Raw genomic sequence first — 24,030 nt, 5'->3', positions numbered from 1 at the left:
CATATGGAACATAGCCACAATTATATATTTGAGATAATTATTCAGTGAAATAGTAGTAAGTACTTAAAAACAGCTCTCCGGGGCGGGGAAAAGCCCTGATTTGTAGCATTTTCCAATTTTCCTGGTGTAAATACTCTTCCAGGGCTGATTTCAAGCTACCAATGTGAGGTCACTGAGCACAGAGTTGGGAAGAGAGGGTACACACTTGGCTCCCAAGAGTTAATAGGAACTCACTCTAGCATACCACCACAATTATCCCTATAACCTTTGGAGGAAATGCTTTAAATACTAACTGCGACAAAATCTGGACATGATCAAATAGGATTCTAAGGAGCCTCTGGTATAGACGAATAGAAGGCTTTTTTAAAGTATTTTTTTCTAACTGGAAGACATTGCTCAAGTCAGAAAATCTTACAAAACATGAAAGATATTTAATTTTACTTCTCCAACGATGGGTTTGGACTCTACATAAGTTTCATACTTACTGCAATAGAAGTATCAAAAGATGAAAGCTAGAAATGATGTTGGGAACACACAGTCCTTTAACAGCCATTAATCATACCTACTAGCATGGGAGGGAAAGGGGGAAATCAAATACGGCCCCTGCAAACATTGGTGGCTTTAATATGCAGTGTCTAGAAATGAGGCTCCATTTCCGAGTTGTAAGATTATGAAGATTAAGGAGAGTATTTCTCTCTGTCCAACGCCACAAATTAAAATGAAGTCTTCCTTATTAGTGTTTTAGCTCAGTTTTGCAGAAATGAAATTCTCTCGTCCTAAGGGAGCGATGGCAAGTTCTACCAAGAGCGTACTGTGCAGGAGGAAGAAGAAGGTGGGTACGTTTGGGAAGGGCGGCCACACGGAGCAATTGCCACAGTTACAGGATTTTTAAATCTCGAAGACAGTGAGATTACAATAGCAAATGCTGGAAACGTGTGGGGCTTCAAATGTTTCCCTAGGGAAATGATGGACGCCCTATTGCCTCATGGAACCTCACAGATAAATTCCAAAGAATCTGAGCCCATCCTCATCAGTCTGTCAAATTTCCACAGACCCTCTTCCCACAGACCAGTGCTAAAACAAAAAAGATACCTAGGTGAAAAGAGCTAAGGAAATGCTGTCTCAGAGTCTGAATTCTTCTTTTACTTAAAACAATCCTCTACTCCTAGAACTTGCCTTATTAGAGCTAGAATCAAGTGGTTTAATCCATGGCTCTGAAAACAAAGTCTGGTCAGGACGGAATCCAAACATCTGAGATCCGCACGAATAAATGTCCCCGGGGGTGACTATTGCATCTGGAAGGGTAGGAGCCATTTCTACTCTGTAGGAGTTGCACAGAAAGGGAAGGAGAAGCATGTTGGATTCCAGGCTGTCTTGCTCCTGGTGTCTGATGTCATTGCAGAGGCCACCAGTGGCCCAGAGTAAGTCCAGCTGGCAGATGACTGGATAGCCTACAGGGCTACCCTGGGCTTATCTTCTTGGCTGCAAGCCTCTGAGCTGTGGGTCTCTGTCTGAACGGCCGGATTCCACACGCAAGCAGAGGCTGCACACTACCGGTGACATCCAACCAGTCGGCAATGAGCTTCTGGGCAATTCTTCCAAGAGACTAGATGCACACCTGGAGCCAAACTTTATCAGACTCACTGAAGTTTGACCCTTATAAACAGTTCAGTTCTCCAGAGTTTTCTGGCTTGCATGTGGTTGGAAGTGGGACCGTGCCAAGTTCCGAGTCCAGCTTTGAAATGTTTATCCTGTACCACCTGCTCCAAAACACGAGGTGAGTAAGTGCCACGGCTCGTGGGCTAGGTATGTGTGGTGCTGCCTGACACGCCAGAGTCACATGGTCGTACAGATGGCCACCAGCCACGCGTCTGGGCTTTTAGCTTCTGACAGTTTCCATTATGGCTCCTCTGACAGGCTGTGGTGTGGGATGATTTTGGGGGACTATGTTTTCTTGCGCCCATTGCCATCAGGAAAACTGCATACTTTGCCAAGAGACACTGTTCTTCAGAGTTCCCTGGGGCTGAAGTGCAATGACCAGGATAAAATCAAACCTGAAGTACGAATAGTTTACCCGAACCCTAGTCAGCGAAAATGACTAGTGCCTTCTAAATGCAAGGTACTGTCCCGGGAGGTATGATGTGGGGTTCGGGGCCGGGATACAATACACACAAGTAAGGCTGGGCACACATACAAAGTAAAAAATTTGGTCCTTGCTTTTATGCAGCAGAGGAGCAAGATCTGAAACAAATACTTCCTGTGTCTCTCCTCCTCGGTGAAGTTTGATCACCACCCCCAACTCAGTCCAAAGTATTTAGGTTAAACCACATTTGTGGCCGCACCATACAAAATTGCTGTTTTTCTAGTCAAAAAGGTAGAATGTCAGCAACTTCATTTGGCTCAACTTAATGATCAGTTCTCCCAAAGCACTTTGCCTCTGTGTGTGTGTGTGTGTGTGTGTGTGTGTGTGTGTGTGTGTGTCTCCAAGCAGTGTGCTGGTCCTGGGGATGAAAGACTGAATCGACATGGTCACTGCTCAGGATGAGCTTGGGTCTCAGTGAGACACAGAAAATTTCATACCATCAAGAAGGGTTCAACAGCCGCACTATTGGCATTTTGGGTCAGGTAATTCTTTGTTGTGGGGATGGCTGAGCTGTGCATTGCATGACGCACTTACTACCCACTCGACACCACTGGTATACCCCATACCCTCCCACACAGTCATGACCATCAAAAATGTCTCCAGATGTTGTCAGGTGTCCCCTCGGGATCAAAGTCACCCCTGATTGAGAACCACTGGTACGCATGTGCTAACCGTGGCAGGATGCCAACATGGTGATTCAGAGAAACTTCCTGGAAAGGATGACACCTGGGGTAGGTCCTGAATGACATGTAGGAACTAGCAAGGGGAAGCAAAGCAGAGGCCATTGCACAAGCAAAGACATGACCCCTTGCCTGCACTTTACCTTGACGAGGCATAGGTGTGGCCCACACATGAGTGAAAGCCAACTTTCAAAAGTGAATTCTGAAAAGAATATTAGTCCACATACTTACACTTTAAAAAGTAAATCCCCCCAAGTCTTGGTTTCTGATATAACCTTCTTTCCATGAAATCCTCTTTCTTTAACAATGCGTGACCCAAACATAGGACCTCGATGAATTGAGGTCCCTCAGAATGATTTTAATGCTTGTGCAGAAGCAACACCAAGAGTTAGAATAATACTATCTTCTTTTGGCAAGATACTTCATAGGGCTTTTCTCTCTCAACTATTTTTTTTTGCATTAATTTTTTAAGTGCTTTAATGAGATGTTGAATACATACAAAAGAATATTTTTTAAGTTTTTAATTTTAATTCCAGTATAATTAACATCCAGTGTTACATTAGTTTGGGGTGTACAATATTGTGACTCAACACTTCCATATATCACCCAGTGCTCATGAGGACAGGTGCACTCCTTAATCACCATCACCTATTTCACCATCCCCCCCACCCACCTCCCCTCTGGTAACCATCAGTTAAGAGTCTGTTTCTTTTTTTTTTTTTTAATGTTTATGTATTTTTGAGAGAGAGACAGAGTGTGAGTGGGGGAGGAGCAGAGAAAGAGGGAGACACAGAATCTGAAATGGGCTCCAGGCTCCGAGCTGTCAGCACAGAGCCCGATGTGGGGCTCGAACTCACGAACCATGAGATCATGACCTGAGCTGAAGTCGGACGCTTACCGACTGAGCCACCCACACGCCTCAAGAGTCTGTTTCTTGGTTTGCTTCCCTCTCTCTCTTTTTTACCCTGTGTTTGTTTTGTTTCTTAAATTCCATATATAAGTGAAATGATATGGTATTTGTCTTTCTCTGACTGACTTAATTTGCTTAGCATAATACCCCCTAGCTCCATGCATGTTGCTGCAAATGGCAAGATTTCATTCTTTTTTTATAGCTGAATAATATTCCATGGTGTGTGTGTGTGTGTGTGTGTGTGTGTGTGTGTGTGTATCACATCTTCTTTATCCACTCTTCTATTGATGGACACTTGGGCTGCTTCTATAATTTGGCTATAGGTGATGCTACAATAAACATAGGGGTGCATATATCTTTTCAAATTAGTGTTTTTGTATTCTTTGGATAAATAGCCAGTAGTGTGATTATTGGATCTTAGGGTATTTCTATTTTTAATTTTTGAAGAAAATTAATTTTTTGAAGAAATTCCATACTGTCTCCCACAGTGGCCGTACCAGTTTGCATTCCCACCAATGGTGCGAGAGGTTTCCTTTGTCGCCACATCCTCACCAACACTTGTGTCTTGTGTTTTTGATTTTAGCCATGCTGAGAGGTATGAGGGGATACCTCATTGTAGTTTTGATTTGCATTTCCCTGATGATGAGTGATGTTAAGCATCTTTTCATGGGTCTGTTGGCCATCTCTGTTTTCTTTGGAAAAACGTCCATGTCATTTGCCCATTTTTTAGATTATTTGTTTTTGGGTGTTGAGTTGTATAAGTTCTTCATATATTTTGGATGCTCACCCTTTATCAGGTATGTCGTTTGCAAATAGCTTCTCTCATTTAGTAGGTCGTCTTTTAGTTTTGTTGGTTGTTTCCTTTGCTGTGCATAAGCTTTTTATTTTGATGTAGTCCCAAAAGTTTATTTTTACTTTTGTTTCCCTTGCCTCTGGAGACATGTCCAGAAAAACATTGCTCTCGTTGACGTCTGTTTGTGCTTTCTTCAAGGATTTTTATGGGTTTGGTTCTTACGGTTAGCTCTTTAGTCCATTTTTGAGCTTGTTTTTGCATACGAAAGAATATTTAACATGCAAACACACAGAGTACTAATGAAGCACATAACTTCCATGCTGCTGTGGACATAGAATATCACTCCCACCTTTAAAGTCTTCTGTGTACTCCTTCCTGATCCCATCCCTCCCTCTACCTCCAGGGGAGAAAGATTTTTTTGTTCACATTTATTCATTCAAAAGACATTTTCCTGACCACCCCACTAGCTATGGGTCAGGCTCTGTGCTATAAAGTAGTGAACAGAACAAAGCCTTTCCCTCCCTAACTTAAGGCGCTTTCACATCAGCCATTTCCGTTTGATTTCACGTTCTTAATATCCCAATGAGACTCATATAAGCAGCTAATAATTACTCTTTCCCTGGCCTGCTTCACAGATGAGAAAATGGAGGCTCAAACTATTGACTTACCCCAGGTCACGTGGTTTCTAAGTGGCAGAACTGGAGCAAGAAGACAAGTGGTTGCTCCCCTCCCATCCACCTCCTTCCATTGCACCACATCTTCTCTCCTCCTCTCCTGGCCTCGCCCAACAACAACACACTGGGGCTTCGACTGCTGCCGAATGCCAAGTGAGGCAACCGCAGAGCAGAGAGCTGGGTGGGGTCCAGAGACCCCTAACAGCCATGCTGGATTCAGGACTAACCAGCCTGCATGTTGGGAGGGATGTCTCTGCAGTGAAACAGCCCCCAGTGGGGACAGACTTGTCCCCAGGAATTTGAGACCATATCCAACCCCGACTTTAAAGTTGCACTATATCATACGCACAAAACCATCTTTTTGCCTTTTCCATTTCATTGGGGAAAACATGGTTTACTTGTGGTTCATTTATTAGCTCCTTAAGTTGGATAAACTTGGGGCCATTTATGTACGATTCGATTTCTGCTTCACTTGTTGGTATCCTTTGGTAAGGATCTCCCTGTAAACAAAACTGCTAATGCCTGATAATGCCAGGTGACGGAAAGACAGTTCTCAGAGGCTTCCCAAAGGTGAAGAATGGCTTCTATCTAGTGTAGCAACGCTGATCCATTGGCAGCAACTAACCGGGGTGTTGTCTTAAGAAGGCTCAAGGATCATAATAGATTTGCAATCATGGGCTCTGGAGAATGGAGTGGGGGCTCTTACACCACGTATTTATCAACCCTGATGTGGCCTGTGATCAGTCAAGATTAGCCAAGCACCAAGGAAGGCCTCAGACCAGAAAGGTCCATGGTGCCCAGTAATTGGCCTATGTCTTGGTGTGTGACCCTAGTCACATACTCAAAGGAAGGCAAAGATCTGGTTCCTGGTTCCAGACCCTTTCGAATGAGGACATAGCATGACAAGAAAGTCCCAGCTCTAGAACCAGATGTGACCTCTTGTGATATAATAAAAAAATATATTTGGTCTCTGCCTGCGATTCCTGACACAGAGCTCTTAAAACCCTTCTAATCTCCTGAGCGATAAAGACGCTAAGACATCTTTTGTTCTAATATTTGGCCTTTGACCCTAGTTCCTGACAAAGCTCCTAAGTCCCTCGGGGTTTCCTGGGTGACAGGAACATCTTTTGTTCTAATGAGGTGACTCTGGGTGAGCTCCTGGATAGCTTCAGGACGAGGGCTGGTCACCGGAAAGACCGAGCCATGGTTAGAAGCTTGGAACTTTTAGACCCACCCCCATCCTCCAAGGAGCAGCGAGGGGCTAGAGTTGGGTTAATAATCCATCATGCCTATGTGATGAACCTCCATGACAGTCCCTCAGCTAAGGGGTTTGGAGAGCTTCTGGGTTGGTGAACACTTCCATGTGCTGAGAGGATAATGTGCCTCAACTCCATAGGAGCAGGAGGTCCTGCACTAGGAATCCTTCCAGACTTTGCCCTGTGTACTTCTTCCGGCTGTTCATCTGTATTCTTTGTATCCTTTACAATAAGCCAGCAAGTGTAAGTGTTTCCCTGAGTTCTGTGAGAAAGTCTTGAACCTGAGGAGAGGGTCATGCAGACAAACCTCTGATTTATGGCCAGTGGGTCAGAAATACAAATGACCACCTGGGGCTTTCGATTAGTGTCCAAAGGGAGCAGAGGAAGACAAGAGTTTTCCTTTAGCTCTGTTGGACTCATTGACTCCGTCCACGAATATTTTTGTTGCGGCCTCTTCTGTGCCAGATCCTCTGCTGGACACTGGGGATCCTAAGGTGACCAAATCAGAGACCCCGTCCTCAGGGTGCTCGCTTACTGTCAAGTGGGTAAGACAGATATCACATAAATAGCAACACTGCAGTACAGTGAGGACCATGAGAGGGGAAATGCAGAATCCTACCAGAGGTTGTTCACACGGGTAGTCAGGAAAGGATGGCTGCCCATAACACTGGGGGCAGAGAACATTCTGCAATGAGGCGAAGAATCCCTACTCTTCCCTGAAACATGTTGGTGAGGTTGTTTTGTGACCTGCTGGGTCTTGATGATACTAGGAAAGCAGGTAGAGGCTGGACTCTTCGCGTTAAGGGGCAGAATAGGTACCCAGGGCCGCTGTATATGGTTATGCAGGTTGTGGCTTACACAAGGTAACTGGCTTAAAGGGGAAAACAGGAGGGAGGAAAGGGTAACTTTTACTAACTCTGCCCAAAGAGGTAATCTTTCAATTACCCTATAACCATGGAAGGTAGGACTGACTGGATTATCTTTTAGCTGCTTTCATGGTGTCTACACATCTTAATATCCTTTGATCTAAATGGACATCTAGACATTTCTTTGGATCTACATGGAAGGGTTCACTCAGAGAAGCCGAAGCTGTGGGTTCTGGTTAAGGGTTCTATTACAGGCATGAGCCTCCCTCTGAAGGAGACGCTGGAGGGGTGAAGGCACAGGAGGCCCTGAAGGTCAGAGAAGGAGACACCAGGCTGTTAGTCAAGCAAACTGAGTAGATCCACCACTGTGGAGGGACCATATGGAGAAGCCTGTGGGAGGTCTTTGGGGGGGGGGCGTGTGGGTTCCTTCTCTGTGGATCTGCCACGAAGCATCTGAGGAAGAGTCTGGGACTGCTGTCACGTCTAGAATCAGCAGTCAGGAAGAGGAGCAGGATGTGGAGGGGAAGAGAGTGAGGACAACTGAGACCCTGGCACCTTGGTATCTGCCTATCACCACATCTAACCCCGATGACCTTCCAAGTGTAATGGCCACTGCTTCAGTTTCACCTTCCAGATCCTGAACAGATTCCTCCATGGGCCAGATCTAACTCGGAACCATGTGGGAGAGGGGGTCTGGGAAAGGGAGTTCCATTTCAGCCAAGTCACCAGAGTGCAGCCCGCCATGCTTGAAGAAAACATAGTGGGTGAGGGCAGCTCCAACTTTCTTTAATAAAGAAACAATTCAACAAAGTTAATAAACCTCCTGGTTTTAATAAAGAAACCAACTCTGCAGAAGTCCCCAGTTCAAAGCACCGGTGGTCCTGAGACTCACGGGTATAGCTGAATTGCTTGGGGAGCTGATAAAAAGACCAATTCCCAAGGCTCGTCCCTCCAGATTCCAAGGTGCAGCTGGGTGCCTATTTCAGCAAGCTCTATAGGTGATCCTGATGGGCACGAAAGCTTGAGACCCACTATCCTCAACCTTACAAGCAAATAAATAGATTATTAATCAATGCGACTCAAATGACCTCCTATTGGAAGCCCTTATCAATTACCTGCCATTTAGGGACACTGAGATGGTGACCCAGATGTTCGACGCAACCCCAAATTCCCTCCTGAGCTGGACTTGATGGGTCCCCATCTCCCTGCCGGAACCCTCTCAAATTCAGACTCAAGATTCACTCCTGAACTCTTCTCTGAGGAAGCTGGGTGTGGCTGGACAGCCGGAGAAATCTCACGCAGACACTGCCAAGGGGCTGATGGATTGGGAAAGCCAGAGGTATGCTCCACCCTGCAAACTGGGTTTACTGGTAATCACACAATTGATTTATCTCATTCAGGTGATCACTATTAAACAGCATGCCTGCGACACCTTGAAGTGCGTGGGCATCCATGCAGAGTGCTATGTGTCGCAAGTGAAAATGATAGGCACCTGCCTTGGAGGTCAGGGATGACCAGACCTGCAGACCCTCCCATGTTCTTGTTGGCCCTGGGGCTCTCAGATCCTCACCCGGGGAACATACCTGCCCACCTGTCTCCTCCCCAGCACCACGGAAACTTTTGACCCAGCTTCCAAGGCTACTGAGAGTGCCAGCCTCTCTCTCCTGGGGGAGGTAAGGCAGGCAGCTTGAGAATCTCAAAGAAGGATGGGGCAGGGCCTGGAGTGGCCCAGCTAAGGTGCAAAACAGAGCTGAGAGAAGATCTTCCTGCTGAGTTCCACAGGGTCAGAGTCAAGGCCAGCACGCACCCCTCACATTGTTCCCTTCCCATGCCTGCCTTTCCTGCCTTTGCAAACAAAGTCACAGAGGAATTGAGCCACATTAAAATGCCCTTCTCACCCTGTCTTCTCCTACTACTGGTCAGTTTTAACATTTCTGACTGAACAAATTGAGCCGGAGGGGGGTGGGGGCGCAGATCCTCAACCAGTAAAGTGCCTTGACCACCCAGGGAGCTTGTCAGTGACACAGATTCCTGACTTCCACCCTCAAAGAACCTGACTCCATAGGCAAGACTGGGAAACTGCATTTTAAGTAGTCACCAGGGATTCCACTCAAGTGGCCAGGGACAAGATTCTGGAGAACACCACCCCGGGCAGAATGCCTGTGGAGGTGGGATGAGCAGAGGAGGATGGGGGAGAATACAACTCCAGTCTAGGTGGGAAGGCAGATGGTACACAAATGAAAAAGACTTCAGGGTGGGCAACACGCATAGCTTCACAAAGACCCCGGGAAGGGAGATCGCCTGGATCCATTTATCCCAGTCTGCTTGGTTCATGGCTGTTATCTCTGGCATCTCATAGGGTGAGGACATGGGAGGGGCAAATGAGGCACCCGGAGCATTAAAGGAGGCTCTCACTCCCAATTTCCAGCCCTGGACTTGTGCGACCCTAGGGAGGGCACCTGCTAAATGTCGCCCCTCAGCATAGCCCTGGCACCTGCAACCGTGCCTGGCACACGGTAGGCACTCTGTAAATATCTGTTGACTGACTGAATGAATCTATTTAACAGACATCGCATAAAGCGCAAGCCTTTACACTCGGTGTGTGCAGCTGGACGTGGGGGGTGGGTCCGGGAGGCAATGACACCCTCAAAACGAATTGGACCCAGATCTAGCTCCGAAAGGAGTTTCTGATCTGGTTAAGTTTGGCAAGCCCGAAAATAAAAAATGCAAGGGAACAAAGGCTGGTGGATAATGGAAATCTGGGGGCAGAAGAGAAGGAGTCAGCCAACATGTTCCGTGAGAGCAGGGCCCCGGCCTCTCGTGCTATTCTCTGTTCCTGGCACAGCATGGGTAGGTACGTGGGCACAATATACATTTGACAAGTGACCGAGTGGTAAGCGCCAGCCTCCAGCTTCTAGAGATGTACCCTGGTGTGCTGTGTAGCTTTATAACTGAAGCTAAGGCCGGTAAAGCAGGTGCCTGGAATTAGGTGAGGCTCACGACAAAGGCCCCCCCCACCCCGCTAACAATCGAGCCGCGTGGTTGCCAAATTTGGCCGGATGATCCAAAACATCCGATGAGTGTTTGGAAAATAATGACTCCCAGGCCCCACCCAAGAGCTGCCAAAGCAGGATCTTTACACTCAGGGATCCGTATTTGAACTCCCTGGGCGCAGTTCGTGAGCACCCAGGCCTGGGAACTACTGCTCTCATCAGGACTCAAATCTCCAGCTTTTCGAGAGCACTGGGTCCCAGCCTTCAGGAGTGGCCACATCCTCCCACAGCCCCGGGCCAGGTGGGGAGGCAGAGGCAGGTGAGGCACAGAAAGCAGCGTGCCTGGGCTCACGCCTACTGACCAGCTGGGTGACCCCTTTTGGTTTTATTTTTTTTTTTTAATTTTTTTTTTTCAACGTTTATTTATTTTTGGGACAGAGAGAGACAGAGCATGAACGGGGGAGGGGCAGAGAGAGAGGGAGACACAGAATCGGAAACAGGCTCCAGGCTCTGAGCCATCAGCCCAGAGCCTGACGCGGGGCTCGAACTCACGGACCGCGAGATCGTGACCTGGCTGAAGTCGGACGCTTAACCGACTGCGCCACCCAGGCGCCCCGACCCCTTTTGGTTTTAAAAAGTGCTTATTTAATAGAAGTTAGATCATAGTATTAGTAATTAGGTTATTAATAATCATTTCGCATGGATATATTAATTATTAATACATAGTAATTATATCGATATACTAATATTGGTAGATTGGCAGATTATTGTAGATCATAGTATTGGTGGTTAGATTATTATGCTTATTGGTTTATTAGTGTGTTAGTTGTTATTGATGTGTATATATTCGATAATTAATGTAATTTGAATATTAATCATTATTAGATTATTAATATACGCTGAAACGCATTTAATGGTATGCTTTTTTCCTTTTTTCTCCCCAATCTTTTATTGTGAGAAAATACACATAAAATTTACCATCTGAACCTTTTTTTTTTTTTAACGTTTATTTATTTTTGAGACAGAGAACGACAGAGCATGAACGGGGGGTGGTCAGAGAGAGAGAGACACAGAATCCGAAACAGGCTCCAGGCTCTGAGCCGTCAGCACAGAGCCCAACGCGGGGCTCGAGCTCACGGACCACGAGATCATGACCTGAGCCGAAGTCGGCCGCTTAACCGACTGAGCCACCCAGGTGCCCCGAACCATTTTTAAAAAACGTTTATTTATTTTGTGAGAGAGAGAGAGAGCACACATGAGTGGGGCAGAGGAGGGAGGCGCAGAGAGAAAGAGAGAGACAATCCCAAGGGAGAGACCATCCCTGGGCTCTCAGCGCAGAGCCTGATGGGGCTTGATCTCACCAATCGTGAGATTCTGCAAACACTTTTACAAGTCATTTATTGGCCTGTGTTTAACTTTTACTTAATAGGTCCTAAGTCACTTTATTAAGTGATGCCCAGTGCCAGAAAAAAGCTCTGGTTCTAAGTTTACAGCCTACTGAAAAAAAAAATGATTGAGATGTGTACACACAGGAGGAAGATTCTCACCACAGTTCAGGTGATAAGATGCTTCAAATATATGAGAGGCATCCACACAGCAAAGGAATTCTATTTGTCTGGGGGAGGAAGCCCACCGTGGCAGAACTGGGATTAGTGGGGATGGGAGCTTCAGGAAGGAAGACATCCATTTGGCACAAGGAAAAACTTTTGAACAATTATGATTATTTTCAAAGAAAACGAAAAGCAAAGTGCTGTTGAAGCTGCTGTGAGCACCCGAACACTGAAGTATTGAATCAGGGGATGGAAGTGTCACCAGTCAAGATGCTGAGATGGGTCCGAGCTGAGGTCAGAGGAGGTCCCAGCCAGGTCTAGGACCCTGTGATGGTGTGGGCTAGAAAGCTCTCTACCTTATCTGGACGGACTTATCTTCTGTGGAGGGCCCGGGGAAATGTTTTTCAGACTGGATTAAGGAGAAAGGATTTCTACCTCTGAAGACCTGTTCTGGAATATTCCCAGTTGTTTCAACAGCCAGTTACCGAAATAGAGCATGCACGTGAACTTATTTACAAAATGGAGGGGGCATTATGCACCTCAGTCACAGGGCTGCTGTAAATACCGAATGAGCAAATATGGGAAGGTGCTCGAAAGGGAGCCTCGGCTCAATAAGTGTTAGAGATTATTATTAGCATTATAATGCATAAAAACTAGACGGGCAGTTTCTTTCTCAGGACACAGTTATTAAACAGCTAGAGAAATTACTAGAAAGAGGGGCGCCTGGCAGGCACAGTTGGTAGAGCATGTGACTCTTGACCTTGGGGTCGTGAGTTCAAGTTCCACATTGGGTGTAAAGCTTACTTAAAAAAAAATTTAAAAAGGCTTCCTTCCAGAAATTACTAAACGTCTATGAAAATTGCCAGCGGTAGAGTAGGGGGAGGTAAGTTGTTGAGTTTAGAAACCAAAAGTTGGTTAACATCCCCGCTTCTCTAAGTACAGAAATAGTGACATTGCCTAATTCCATATCGGCCCAAATTACAATAACTTATGTTATTGTGATTATGTAACTTATGTATCGTTTAAATAGCATATACTTTACAGTATACAGTTTCCTCTTTTGTGTATATATGGGGATATATGGGGTAAGTATTTATATGTATATTTATAATTATTCAAGTCTCCATTATCCAATTCCTTGAAGTTAGGGAACTGAGTAGTGAAAATATTTTTTAATAAACAAATCACTTATAACATTGGTCCCTACTAAAACATTTCTCAGCTAACACTCCTGTCTTACCAAGTAGGTCTGTGTGAGTCAATCTCTTGCTATTTAGGGGCGCCTGGGTGGCGCAGTCGGTTAAGCGTCCGACTTCAGCCAGGTCACGATCTCGCGGTCCGTGAGTTTGAGCCCCGCATCAGGCTCTGGGCTGATGGCTCAGAGCCTGGAGCCTGTTTCCGATTCTGTGTCTCCCTCTCTCTCTGCTAGTCCCCCGTTCATGCTCTGTCTCTCTCTGTCCCAAAAATAAATAAACGTTGAAAAAAAAATTTTTTTTAAGTTAGGAAATATAATATAGTAAAACTGCCAAACGTGCGAAAGACGCAGGATTTCATGAAGTTGCCAAAATAATATTGGAGAATTGCTTGCATCTCAAGCAAAGACATCGGTAAATAAAGGTGTGGGATGTTTAAACCAGTTGACAATTGAGAAGCCACTCTGAGAAAGGTGTGCCATATAAGCCCTTCAGAAGCAAACGATTTAATATCAAAGGATAAAGAGAAGCTTTAGGAAAAATTGATAAACTCTTAAATATATTGCAAAAGCAACAAACAAAACCCCAAACCTGGCCTCTTCTGTGATCGTGCTTTAAAAGCCAAGTAAAGTGAAAGATGTTACAGTATATAATTTTGTCGGGAAATGTATGCTGAGAAAAGTAACGTATAATTCATTCTTTGAGAATTAGTGCACATTTTCAGTTATAACCTAGATTTGTTACACCTAAGAAAGCATGTTTTAATATCACTCAGTTTCATTTTTCAGTATGAATTTCCAGTCAAGCTCCCCCCACCCCATTACCAAACCATGATTCTCTTATTAAGTGGATTCATATTAAATGTCCTTGCCTGGCAGCAATTATCCCCAGATATGGCAAGAGAAAGAGAGGGAGTGTGAGTGAGCACTAGAGACCTTTCTCAGTAGTCGCCTAATTCTTCAGCTAAGTAGCAATGTGAGACAAACAGACCCACTGTCCTTTCTTTAAAGTCTTGTGCCATGGAGGGAGAAAGATATTTCCTCTTACTAGGGAAAGCCCTAGAAAGTTACCTAGGTTCTTTTCCCAGACTTTCACTGGAAGAGTTTGTAGGGTGAGCGTGAAGTGGATCGCGACATTCAAATCAGATACTTCAAGGCACCTCAGAGTTTGAACCTCAACTTGACTCTGAATCGCTGCTTGACTGTGTTCTTAGAACTTCAAACCTAGAAAACCATTTTACAAAATGGTCCCTGAGGGTCAAAATTGTGTTGCTTTTGGTCAAATACGTTTGGAATCGATCCCCGCATTTCATAGGTAAGAAAACTGAAGAGATTGCGGACATGTGACTTTCCCCAAACTACACTTGCTATTAATGGCTCAATTAGAATCAAGACCCAAGTCCCCTGAATATAGAGCTGTGATTCTCAACCTCGGTTACACATTGGAATCACCTGACAGCTTTTAAAACTACTGATGTCTGGGTGTCATCCCCAGAAACTCTGGCTTAATTCGTCTTGAGTACGGCTGAACTGGGGATTTTAAAGAGCTCCCAGGTGATTCTAACATGCAGCCAAGGTTGAGGTCCTGATCTTTCCTAATTTTTGCTCGTGCAAAAGGACCTATGTCACTTAGCACCACAGTCTTTCACAACCTTCCACTTTTCTCTCCCAATTAATCCTAGTTCTTCTCTAGTGTTGTCATATCCCAATAATTGTCAAAGCCTAATGCTCGAAAGGTGGGCTGTGTGACCACAGAGCAGTGGGCACCTAGTCGCCTCACTTGCTGACACTGGACAGATGTTGAATTTCAAAGCCGAATGTAGCACAGAACCAATGCCACCCTAGCAGCAGCCGTATACCCAAATTTGAGTTGAAATAGTCTGCATATGCTCAGGCTTTGGATTCTCTCCTGGAGCAACAGGCAGCAGAAACTAACCACCCAAGTCCTAGCAAACAGCAATGACTTTTGGAGCTGAGAACTGTGGACTGCTGTGATAATGGGAGCATGACCAGGCGCTGGACCAACCCACTTCACTACCTAATTGCTCTGCCCTCAGCTGTGAGATGGCCTTTACATCCCCCCCTTAGTTGCGTGCGTAAAAATGAGTGTTGGATCCCACCACAAGAGGAGCCGTGGTGAAAAAAGCAGACCTAAAAAATTAATCTCTTTTTGAGAAAAGTGATCAATACAAGGAGACAAGCCTATTCCAGAGGCCCAAGCCCTTGCGGTGCTGGGCTTCAGGCCCACGTGGCTCATAAGGGTATGCAAGCTCCACCTCCAAAGGCCATCATGGCCAGTCTCTCAAATCTCTCGAGAAGCTCTGACCCCGCCTCCTGGAGAATGAATCAATCAGGACAGGCCCACTGCGGTCCGCAGTAGGTTGGGGGATTCCCATGATGCTCTGTAACAATAACCTGTTGCTTAGGAGGTGGGTTCCGGCAGCTACTTCCGGTTCCCGCCACTCCGAAAGCGGAAGTGCAGGCTTTCCAGCGAACCGCCAACCAGACAAATTCCGACCCACTGGCCGTGTGCACCCCGGAGCTGACTGCACGTGCAGAAAGTAGCTTCCACTTCTCTGAAAGGTGTACGGGCCCACTGAGGAATACCCACTCCTTGCCTGCATGGGCTTTCACCCGCAGTTTCAAGCGATTTGGATTTCCATCCCAAACCATAGGACTCCGGCAGTTCGTCTTAACGGTATTCAAACTCTGTTTTAGTTTTATCCAGTGCATTTCTGGAGCATCCATTCCACAGTTTCTTGAAGGATAGCAAAGTAGAGATGGTACTTTAATGCCTCAGGACACAAGAACTTGAGCAACACTCTCCTTATCGTGTACTAAATCTGTGGCTTATTCTAGAACAATAATACGAAGCGTAATACAAACTATTAACAATTACAGTTTTGAATTAGGTGCGGAAGCTAATTAGAGGCCAGATTGCTCCATCTTTTGGCTTAGGGGCCCAGGGAAGCCATTTCTCAGAGCTTATTAGGGAGGTGCCCCTTATGTGATCACTTCTGGGCAGTGGACACAGGCAAATAAAGTTCCGACCCTCCCTGAGTTTATAGTCTAATGGAAAACAGAGATGTTTGAATTATAGATAACTGTGCTGTGTGATATGTATGCAGGAGAAAGATACACGATTAAATGACTTCCTTACTTAAAAAAAAAATAAAATAAAAATAAAATCGGGGCACCTGGCTGGCTCAGTCAGGGGAGCATCTGACTCTTTATCTCAGGGTTGTGAGTTCCAGCCCCAAGTAGGCACGGAACCTACTTAAAAGTAAGTAAATAAAATAAAAAATAAAATAAATGACTTCCTAAGGTTCTCTGTCAAATCAGTGGTGTCACCAAGCCTCAGGAAAGCAAACCCCCTGACTTAACGTACCCTGACACATCTTTGGCTAAAGTTGGCCACATCACTTTGGGGCCCAGACCCTGCCTGCTAGGCACCGCTTGAAGGTGAATGTAGCAAGAAGCTTTGATGAAAAGAATTTGACTGCAGCCAAGATGACGGCAAAGAGGGTATGTTGTGATCTGTTGTGAGGTAACAGTGAAGAACACGGCACCTGAAATGGGGAGCTAATTTTGGGTTAGGTCGTGTGGGGCTGGATTGTAAAGCCTTTATACATGTGGTAGAGGAGAGTTTTAGGGGGGTTTGTGTGCTTTTATCTTTATTTTTAATTTTTTTAATGTTTATTTATTTATTTTTGAGACAAAGAGAGAGAGAGCATGAATGGGGGAGGGTCAGGGAGAGAGGGACACACAGAATCTGAAGCAGGCTTGAGGCTCCGAGCTCTCAGCACAGAGCCCGACGTGGGGCTCGAACTCACGGACCGTGAGATCGTGACCTGAGCCGAAGTCGGACGCTTAACCGACTGAGCCACCCAGGCCCCCCGTGTGCTTTTATCTTTTTGGTCTTTACCCCAGGTGAAGAAATTTTCAAAAACTCAATTTTTAAGCAATTCGCCATTAACCTACGCAAGATTCTTCCCTATTTTTTCTTTTTAGTTCCAAACCCTGATTCTATTTTTCTTTGCTCCCGTAGCACCCACTCTAATATGTTTAATATATCTTTATATGGGCATGCGTGCCTTCTTACAAAAGGTGTATTATTTTTATGCCAATGTGTCTTTACAGAAAGGATAATGTGCTCTGATGATACCGTGTTCTGTTTCCTATATTTTTTCCCTTAATGCTAGGTTTTAAGATCCATCAGCGTTGTTAATGTGCATCCGGTTGACACTTCTGGATTTAGTTTTCAACAGCGCACATCTGCCATATTTCACTCACCCCCTTCTCTATGATGAGCATCTAAACTGCTTCCAACATTCAGCTACCCTGTAAACATCCTTGAGTCTGCGGGAGAATTTCCTACGAATATATGTATTCTAGCATTTTCCCACAGATCATAAGGCATGCGCATGCTGGAGCTCAACAACTGCCAGATGACCTTCCTGAGTGGTGGTGGTACCAGTTGAGACTCCCTCCAGCAGTGCCCCAGAGTTCCATCTTCTGTATTCTCACCTGCACCATTTTCTCCCTTCTGACATTGACCATTCTTAGACATGCAAAGGCAGAGCTCAGGTAGATGCAGTAGGTCATAGGGAGCTGGCGAAAACTCTTCACCTGTGGGCACCGTGAGAAAGGGGCTGCTTTAGAAGAATTGTGCAGGAACGGATCTGATTTGCAAAACCCAAAGATGCAATATATATATGTATTCTCTGAGAGGTTTGGGAGATGTTTAGCGTGACAAATAAAAACTATTTTGTACATACACTTCCTTTTTTGTTCAAATGTCCTCTTCGGTATTTGCTCCTTCTTCCCATGTTTGGTTAGGTGGTGCTGATTTGGTCTGAAATGTGGTTTGACTTGGCCGTGGCCGGTCTCTGCCATGGCTGGTCGCAGGAGGCGGGGAAGAGGCAGAGCTGTGAGATCAGAGTGTCCTGCTGAGCAGAAGCCTGGCCTCACTTGGTGAGCTCTGTCTCCCTCCCTGTCTTCAGCTGTCATTCCCCTTGAGGGTTGGGTGGAATATTACAGTGACAATAAATAGTAACAATGAACATTTGTAGAGTACTGGCTACTCAGAATGTGATCTTCAGACTGGCAGCTTAGGCGTCACCCGGGACACGGTTAGAGATTTGGAATCTTGGGGACCACCCCAGGCCCACTGAATCAGAATCTGCCTTTGGCAAGATCGCCAGTGGGTTCTGTGCACATTAGCACTGCTTCAGTCTTTACCAAACATTTTCACATAGATTGTCTCATCTAAACTCTTCCCAACACCCCTGATTTCCTTGGGCATAGTTGTTACGTACCTCCCCTGTTACAGTTGAAGAAACTGAGGCTTGGCAGGTGAAAGGGACTAGCCCAAGAGTATCAGAAGAGCCCAGGGCAAACAGATTTTCAGACTCTGCCACTGCATCTCAAGGTCATACTTTATTTATAGCCCCCTTCTCCCCATGCCCATTTTCCCTCAGTCCAAAAGGAAACCACCCAGGAAGAGCTCATTTCAGAGCCAAAAGAAAGTGGAGTGGAGGTGAAGCCTCCCAGTCTCCTCAGGGATGTAAACGGCCACTGAGACCAAGAAGCACTCCCTGCTGTGCAGCCTTGATCCCCCTCCTGCTGCACTGAAGCTTTGAGCTAAGAGGGGCAGCCCGATCTCACCGAGTGTGAAGTAGGTGGAGATATTAGTGGGTCCCTCCCTTGAGCAAAGTCTACCAGGTTCCATTTTCCTTCTTAAAAGCAAGCCAAGCAGGGGTTGCTTAATCTGGGGTTCCCCAGATCCCCAAAGCATTTGTGGGTAGAATTCAGGAGTCTGGGAACTTAGCATTATCTCCACCCTAACTAAAGGAAACAAACCCACAGTAGCATCAGCAGGACCTGTGACTTTGTGACTAATAGAAATCACAGATATTCGCATACTGAGTTGCAACTGTTGCACATCTCGAAATCTTGTTCCAGCTCTTCTTGACTCCAGTACTTTAGGTATTAGACCCACACTAGATCCTGTTGTTGAATATGTTCAGAAAAGGGCACTATATTGCTAAATTTCAACTTTATTTTTTGATACTTTGCTAACTATCAATATAATAGTTTCCTTTGTAATTTTACAAATTTCATCTATGAACTTGAAAATATCATTCTGAGAAGGAACTCATAGGCTTTACTAAACTGTAAAAGGACCGTGTCAAACTTTGGAAGCCATCACATCCCCAGGCTGTTTTTGGTTGGTTTGGGTCACCCCCTATATTTGTTTTATGTCTTTTTTTTTTTTTTTTTTTTTTTTGTCAGCAACATAGCACGTAAAACCAAAGTGGCCTATATGTTTGTCTTCAGGGGTGAAACAAAGGATTTCCTGAGAAGATTGTACTCCATTGCATAGCCAGGCTTGATGGGAGTGAGGGCTGAAGAACTCCAAGGGAGACCATTTATGACCCTTCTGTTATTCTAGAAGATCTTCTCAACATTCAGAAGATTTCAGTTAAAGATGCATGCCGCTTGTTGGACAGAGGGACCGTTAACTATAGCTTTCCTTGGTCACTTACCTTTCTGCAGGTTTGTGTCATGATCTCAGTTATAATTCACAAAGAAGCTGGAAGATGTTTGGCCTTTGAAAAGGAACACCCCTCTCTTCATACCCATGACATTAACCAAGATTACCAAGATTCTGAAGTCTGAAAAGGTAAGTTAGTGACTGCACTATCCAGAGAAAATGGAGGCTCAGACTTTTATGTAAGCTGTAAGAATTCTACCTTGATAATTAGCGATGCACAGAGAGATGTCCATGATAAAATTTTTAAAAAATCAGGTTACAAAATAGCACATTTTACTCTGTAGAGAGAGGGGAAAGTGAGAGGGCAGGGCAGAGAAAAAGAGTCTGAAAAAAAATATATACATTAATAATGTTAATTCTGGGGAGTGGAATTACAGGAGATTTTCATCTTTTATTCCTTTTTGTATTTCTTTTTCCTGTGTATGATCAGCATGTACTACTTTTGTTTTTAAAAAAAGGCAGTAAGCCTATTTTCACTTTGTAAAAATCAAAATGTTTAACAATTATAGTTTACTGCTAGTTGGAACCTTGCAGAGTCACTTAACCGCGTAACTAGCTTCATACCTCTTGGGAAGATAAAAAAAGAGCAGAATGGAAAGTGGGAAAAAATTTAATTGTGTACAAAAAATTCTAACATAACGTGCTATGCTATACCATGGACTTTATATAGTGGGTCAAATCAAGTCCCCCATATTCTCAATGAACCAGGCAGCAACTGGTACATAGCAGGCCCTCCATCAAAGTGAACTCCCTTCCTTCCTGTTACATGTTCATTTCCAGTGCAGAGTGCTCAGTACAGTGCTTGGAAGGTCGGGGGTTTATTTTTCTTCCAGATCTACATACTTCCCATTTTCCCAAGTTATTTCTTACTCTAATTGTTCTTCCTTTCCTACTTCATCGGTTCTTCTAGTCCTCCTTTCTGGGGTTTTCTCCCAGCTGCTTGAGATTTTTTTTTTTTTTTTTATAAGATGAATATTTTGAAAACTGACTGTCACTCCAGAGCTGATACAATCACACACCCGCTGTTTCAGTTATTTCTTGTGGCATAGCAAACCCACCCAAACCCAGGGACAGTCCTGTATGCAGAATTGGGGGGCGGGGTAGTGCCTACCTGGTGGAGGGGAGGCAGGAAACGCTACGTGGGTTGCCCTTTCATTTATCATTCCTAATTCTGTGGGTCAGGAATTCGAGGAGAACTCCTCTCTGCTCCAGGCTGGGTCACCTGGGCCTGTGTGACTGGTGCTGGAGGGCCCTGGGTGGGTCTGCTCATGCATCTGGAGTCTTGGGCCTGGCTGTCAGTTGGGGTGCCTTGGTTTCCACCTCCTCCATTCAAATGTTCTCTCATTTTTCAGTAGTTCAGCCCAAATGCCTCTGCCAAATGGCTGGTTTCTAAGAGGGTGAAAATGGAAACTCCCAAGTCTTCTTAAGACCTAGGCACAAGTGGTACCTGGGTGGCTCAGTCAGTTAAGCGTTAGATTCTTGATTTCAGCTCCGGTCGTCATCTCATGGTTCTTGAGATCAAGCCCCAGGTTAGGCTTTGCACTGTGGAGCCTGCTTGGGATTCTCTCTCCCCCTTTCTCTGCCCCTCCCATGCGCTCACTTGCGCGCTCTCTCTCTCTCTCTCTCTCTCTCAAAATAAATAAATAAATGTTTTAAAAAATTATTACAAAAAATAAAAAGACCTAGGCACCAAGTCCTACCATACCACCCCCGATTTTTGTTGGTCATAGTGAGTCACAGAGCCAGCCCCCATTCAAGGGGGCTATTAATGCAGGAATGGCAAAGTCACACTGGAAAAGGTTACATGGAGTGAAACGGGTTGTTGTGTCCATCTTAGAAACAATCCACTCAACACAAAGAATTCAAGATTTTATTATTTATTATTTATTTTTATTTTTTAAAGAAATCTCCATACCCAACGTGGGGCTTGAACTCAACCACCCCAAGATCAAGAGTTGCATGCTTTTCCTACTGGCCAGCCAGGTGCCCCTGAATTCAAGATTAAAAAAAAATTTTTTTTAATGAGCTTAAAACCCATGGTAATTGGTATGATGAAAATAACAAATACTATTCACTAGTCAGTAGGGATGTTTTTCCTAATCTGTGTGACGCTTTCACTTCCTGAATCATCCCTTACTTGCCTCTCATCTCCACTTTATGTCATAGTAGGCTGGGTATGTAAGAGAAGTCCTCGCCATGTCCCCCTTCGCCACGATTTCACCACATGGCCGTTCTCTCTCAGTCTCCTTCCTGAGCCCATAGTTCCCAAGAGACCTAACCTCAGTTCTCTTATCTCTTGTTTACCCTTCCTAGGGGATTGCATCTACTCCTCTGGCTTCAACTATCACCTATACCCTGATTACTCCCAGATTTTAATCTCTGGCCCAGATCTTTATCTCCTGGGCTCCAGACCTGAAATTTCAACTGCCTCCTGGGCATCTCTATTTGGAAGTCCCACAGGTAATCTTATCTTTATAGGTCCTAAATCAAATTTGGCATTTTATTTCTCTACACCAAAACCTGCTGCCTCCCTATGGCCCCTACCTTGGGCAATTGGGTCTTGTTTCATCCAGTGAATCAAGCCAGAACCTGGCAGCCCTCCTCCACATCTCTCTTTCTCATGCCTCCATCCAATGAATTGCCAAATTCTGTTGTTTCTTGGTATTTCTTCCTTCCTTTCTTTCTTTCTTTCTTTCTTTCTTTCTTTCTTTCTTTCTTTCTTTCTTTGTGAGACAGAGAGACAGAGCATGAGCAGGGGAGGGGCAGAGAGAGAGGGGGACACAGAATCTGAAGCAGGCTCCAGGCTCTGAGCAGTCAGCACAGAGCCCGATGCAGGGCTTGAACCACAAACTGTGAGATCATGACCTGAGCTGAAGTCGGACGCTTAACCGACTGAGCCACCCAGGCGCCCCTCTTGGTATTTCTATTCCATTCTTTCCATGCCTGCCACCATTTCCTTAGTTTAGGCCAGCATCATCTTTGTTGCCTACATTACTGCAAAAGCCTTCTCACTGGTGTTAGACCCCACTTCTCTGGCCCATTCTCCATAATGAGCCCAAGTGGGCTTTCTATACCATCATTCCTTGCTAAAATCTCTCAGTAGATCCCTATTGTCTTCAGGATAAAAGTTCTACTTCCACATTCCTTAGCCCTGTTGTGCAAAGGCTCTTTATGTTTGGGGCTACTTCCCTTAACACCCTAAGCTCCCCACCCTACCTCTCAAATCTGTGATCCAGACAGTTTAGAGCATCCTGAATCCCCAGCGGTCTGTCTACTCTCTACCTCCACCCCAGCTCTCCTCTAGCTTAGGGATCAGCTGAGGGAAGCCTTCCCTGACCTCTTCCTTGGCCCTCCTGGGACACTGTGCACACCCCTCTCCTGGCATTACCCACACTCTATAATAATGGCTGCCTCTCCTGTTTACTCCTCCCACTGTCCTGGAAGCCCCTTTGACTTGGTTTTAGTGTTATTCCCCAGTGTTCAGCTAGTGCCTGGCATATGGTAGGGCAACAGATGAATGGTGAGGATACCCACTGACTTTAAGGAGCAATGAGAAGATGGCTGTCGGTTACAATATGCTCTAATTCCGTAACTAAACTGAGGGATCTTTACATGTCAGCCCCCCTGCCACTTCCTTCATTATTCTGATGGAAGGGGAGACGAGCACCATCAGCAAGAAGGGTCAGCATCTATCTGAGGTACCGCTTCCTACCGCCCAGGACTTTTTTTCAGTCATACCCAAGATGACAGTTTTCCATGCGTGGTCCTACACCGATGGAAGCCAAGGGTGAGGTAAAGAAGGATCTATACTTCTGTCCTCGGTGTTTGTCCACATTCTGTCTGTAACTCCATTGGGTCTTCAGAGACAACCTACAATTCTATTTCCTCCGTTAAAAAAGTCTTGAGTGCCTAGGGGCGCCCGGGTGTCTCGGCTGGTTAAGCGGCTGACATCGGCCCAGGTCACGATCTCACGGTTGGTGGGTTTGAGCCCCGTATCAGGCTCTGTGCTGACAGCTCGGAGACTGGAGCCTGATTCAGATTCTGTGTCTCCCTCTCTCTGCCCCTCCCTCGTTCACACTCTGTCTCTCTCTCTCTCAAAAATAAATAAACATTAAAAAAGTTTTTTTTTTGTTTTTTTGTTTTTTTTTTTTAAATCTTGAGTGCCTAATACAGAACAGACACTGGACCAGAAAGATTATGACATGGCTGCCATCTTGAAGGAGGTGTTGTAAGATACTTCTTGCAATAAGATGTGATATGTGCTCCACTCCCAGCATGGAGTGTGGACAAAATGCTATGGGAACAGAGAACAGTGGATTCATCTTGAAATTACCAAAGAAGGCTTCAACAAGGTGGCTGTACAGCAAAGGAAGCCAAATGAGCCCTTCAAAGATAAAAATGTACATTTCTTCCAAGA

The 24,030-nt window shown here is 45.3% G+C and overlaps 2 long non-coding RNA genes across 4 annotated transcripts; both read left to right on the top strand.

The window, feature by feature from the left end:
- On the top strand, positions 1-24,030 carry LOC121042811 (uncharacterized). 3 transcript variants are annotated; one of them, XR_005796460.1, is made up of 3 exons: positions 1-1,777; positions 19,616-19,742; positions 23,775-24,030. It is a non-coding gene; the product is annotated as an uncharacterized LOC121042811 (long non-coding RNA). The 3 variants fall into 3 exon arrangements; XR_005796461.1 differs by lacking the exon at positions 23,775-24,030 and adding an exon at positions 23,233-23,579; XR_005796459.1 differs by lacking the exon at positions 23,775-24,030 and adding an exon at positions 21,927-22,331.
- On the top strand, positions 15,360-17,834 carry LOC121042810 (uncharacterized). The gene is made up of 2 exons (XR_005796458.1): positions 15,360-15,755; positions 17,260-17,834. It is a non-coding gene; the product is annotated as an uncharacterized LOC121042810 (long non-coding RNA).

This window comes from Herpailurus yagouaroundi, unplaced genomic scaffold, assembly GCF_014898765.1.
Source record: "Herpailurus yagouaroundi ecotype Mexico unplaced genomic scaffold, PumYag 186, whole genome shotgun sequence".
Lineage (NCBI taxonomy): Eukaryota > Metazoa > Chordata > Mammalia > Carnivora > Felidae > Herpailurus > Herpailurus yagouaroundi.
This window is presented reverse-complemented; position numbering and strand designations above follow the sequence as displayed.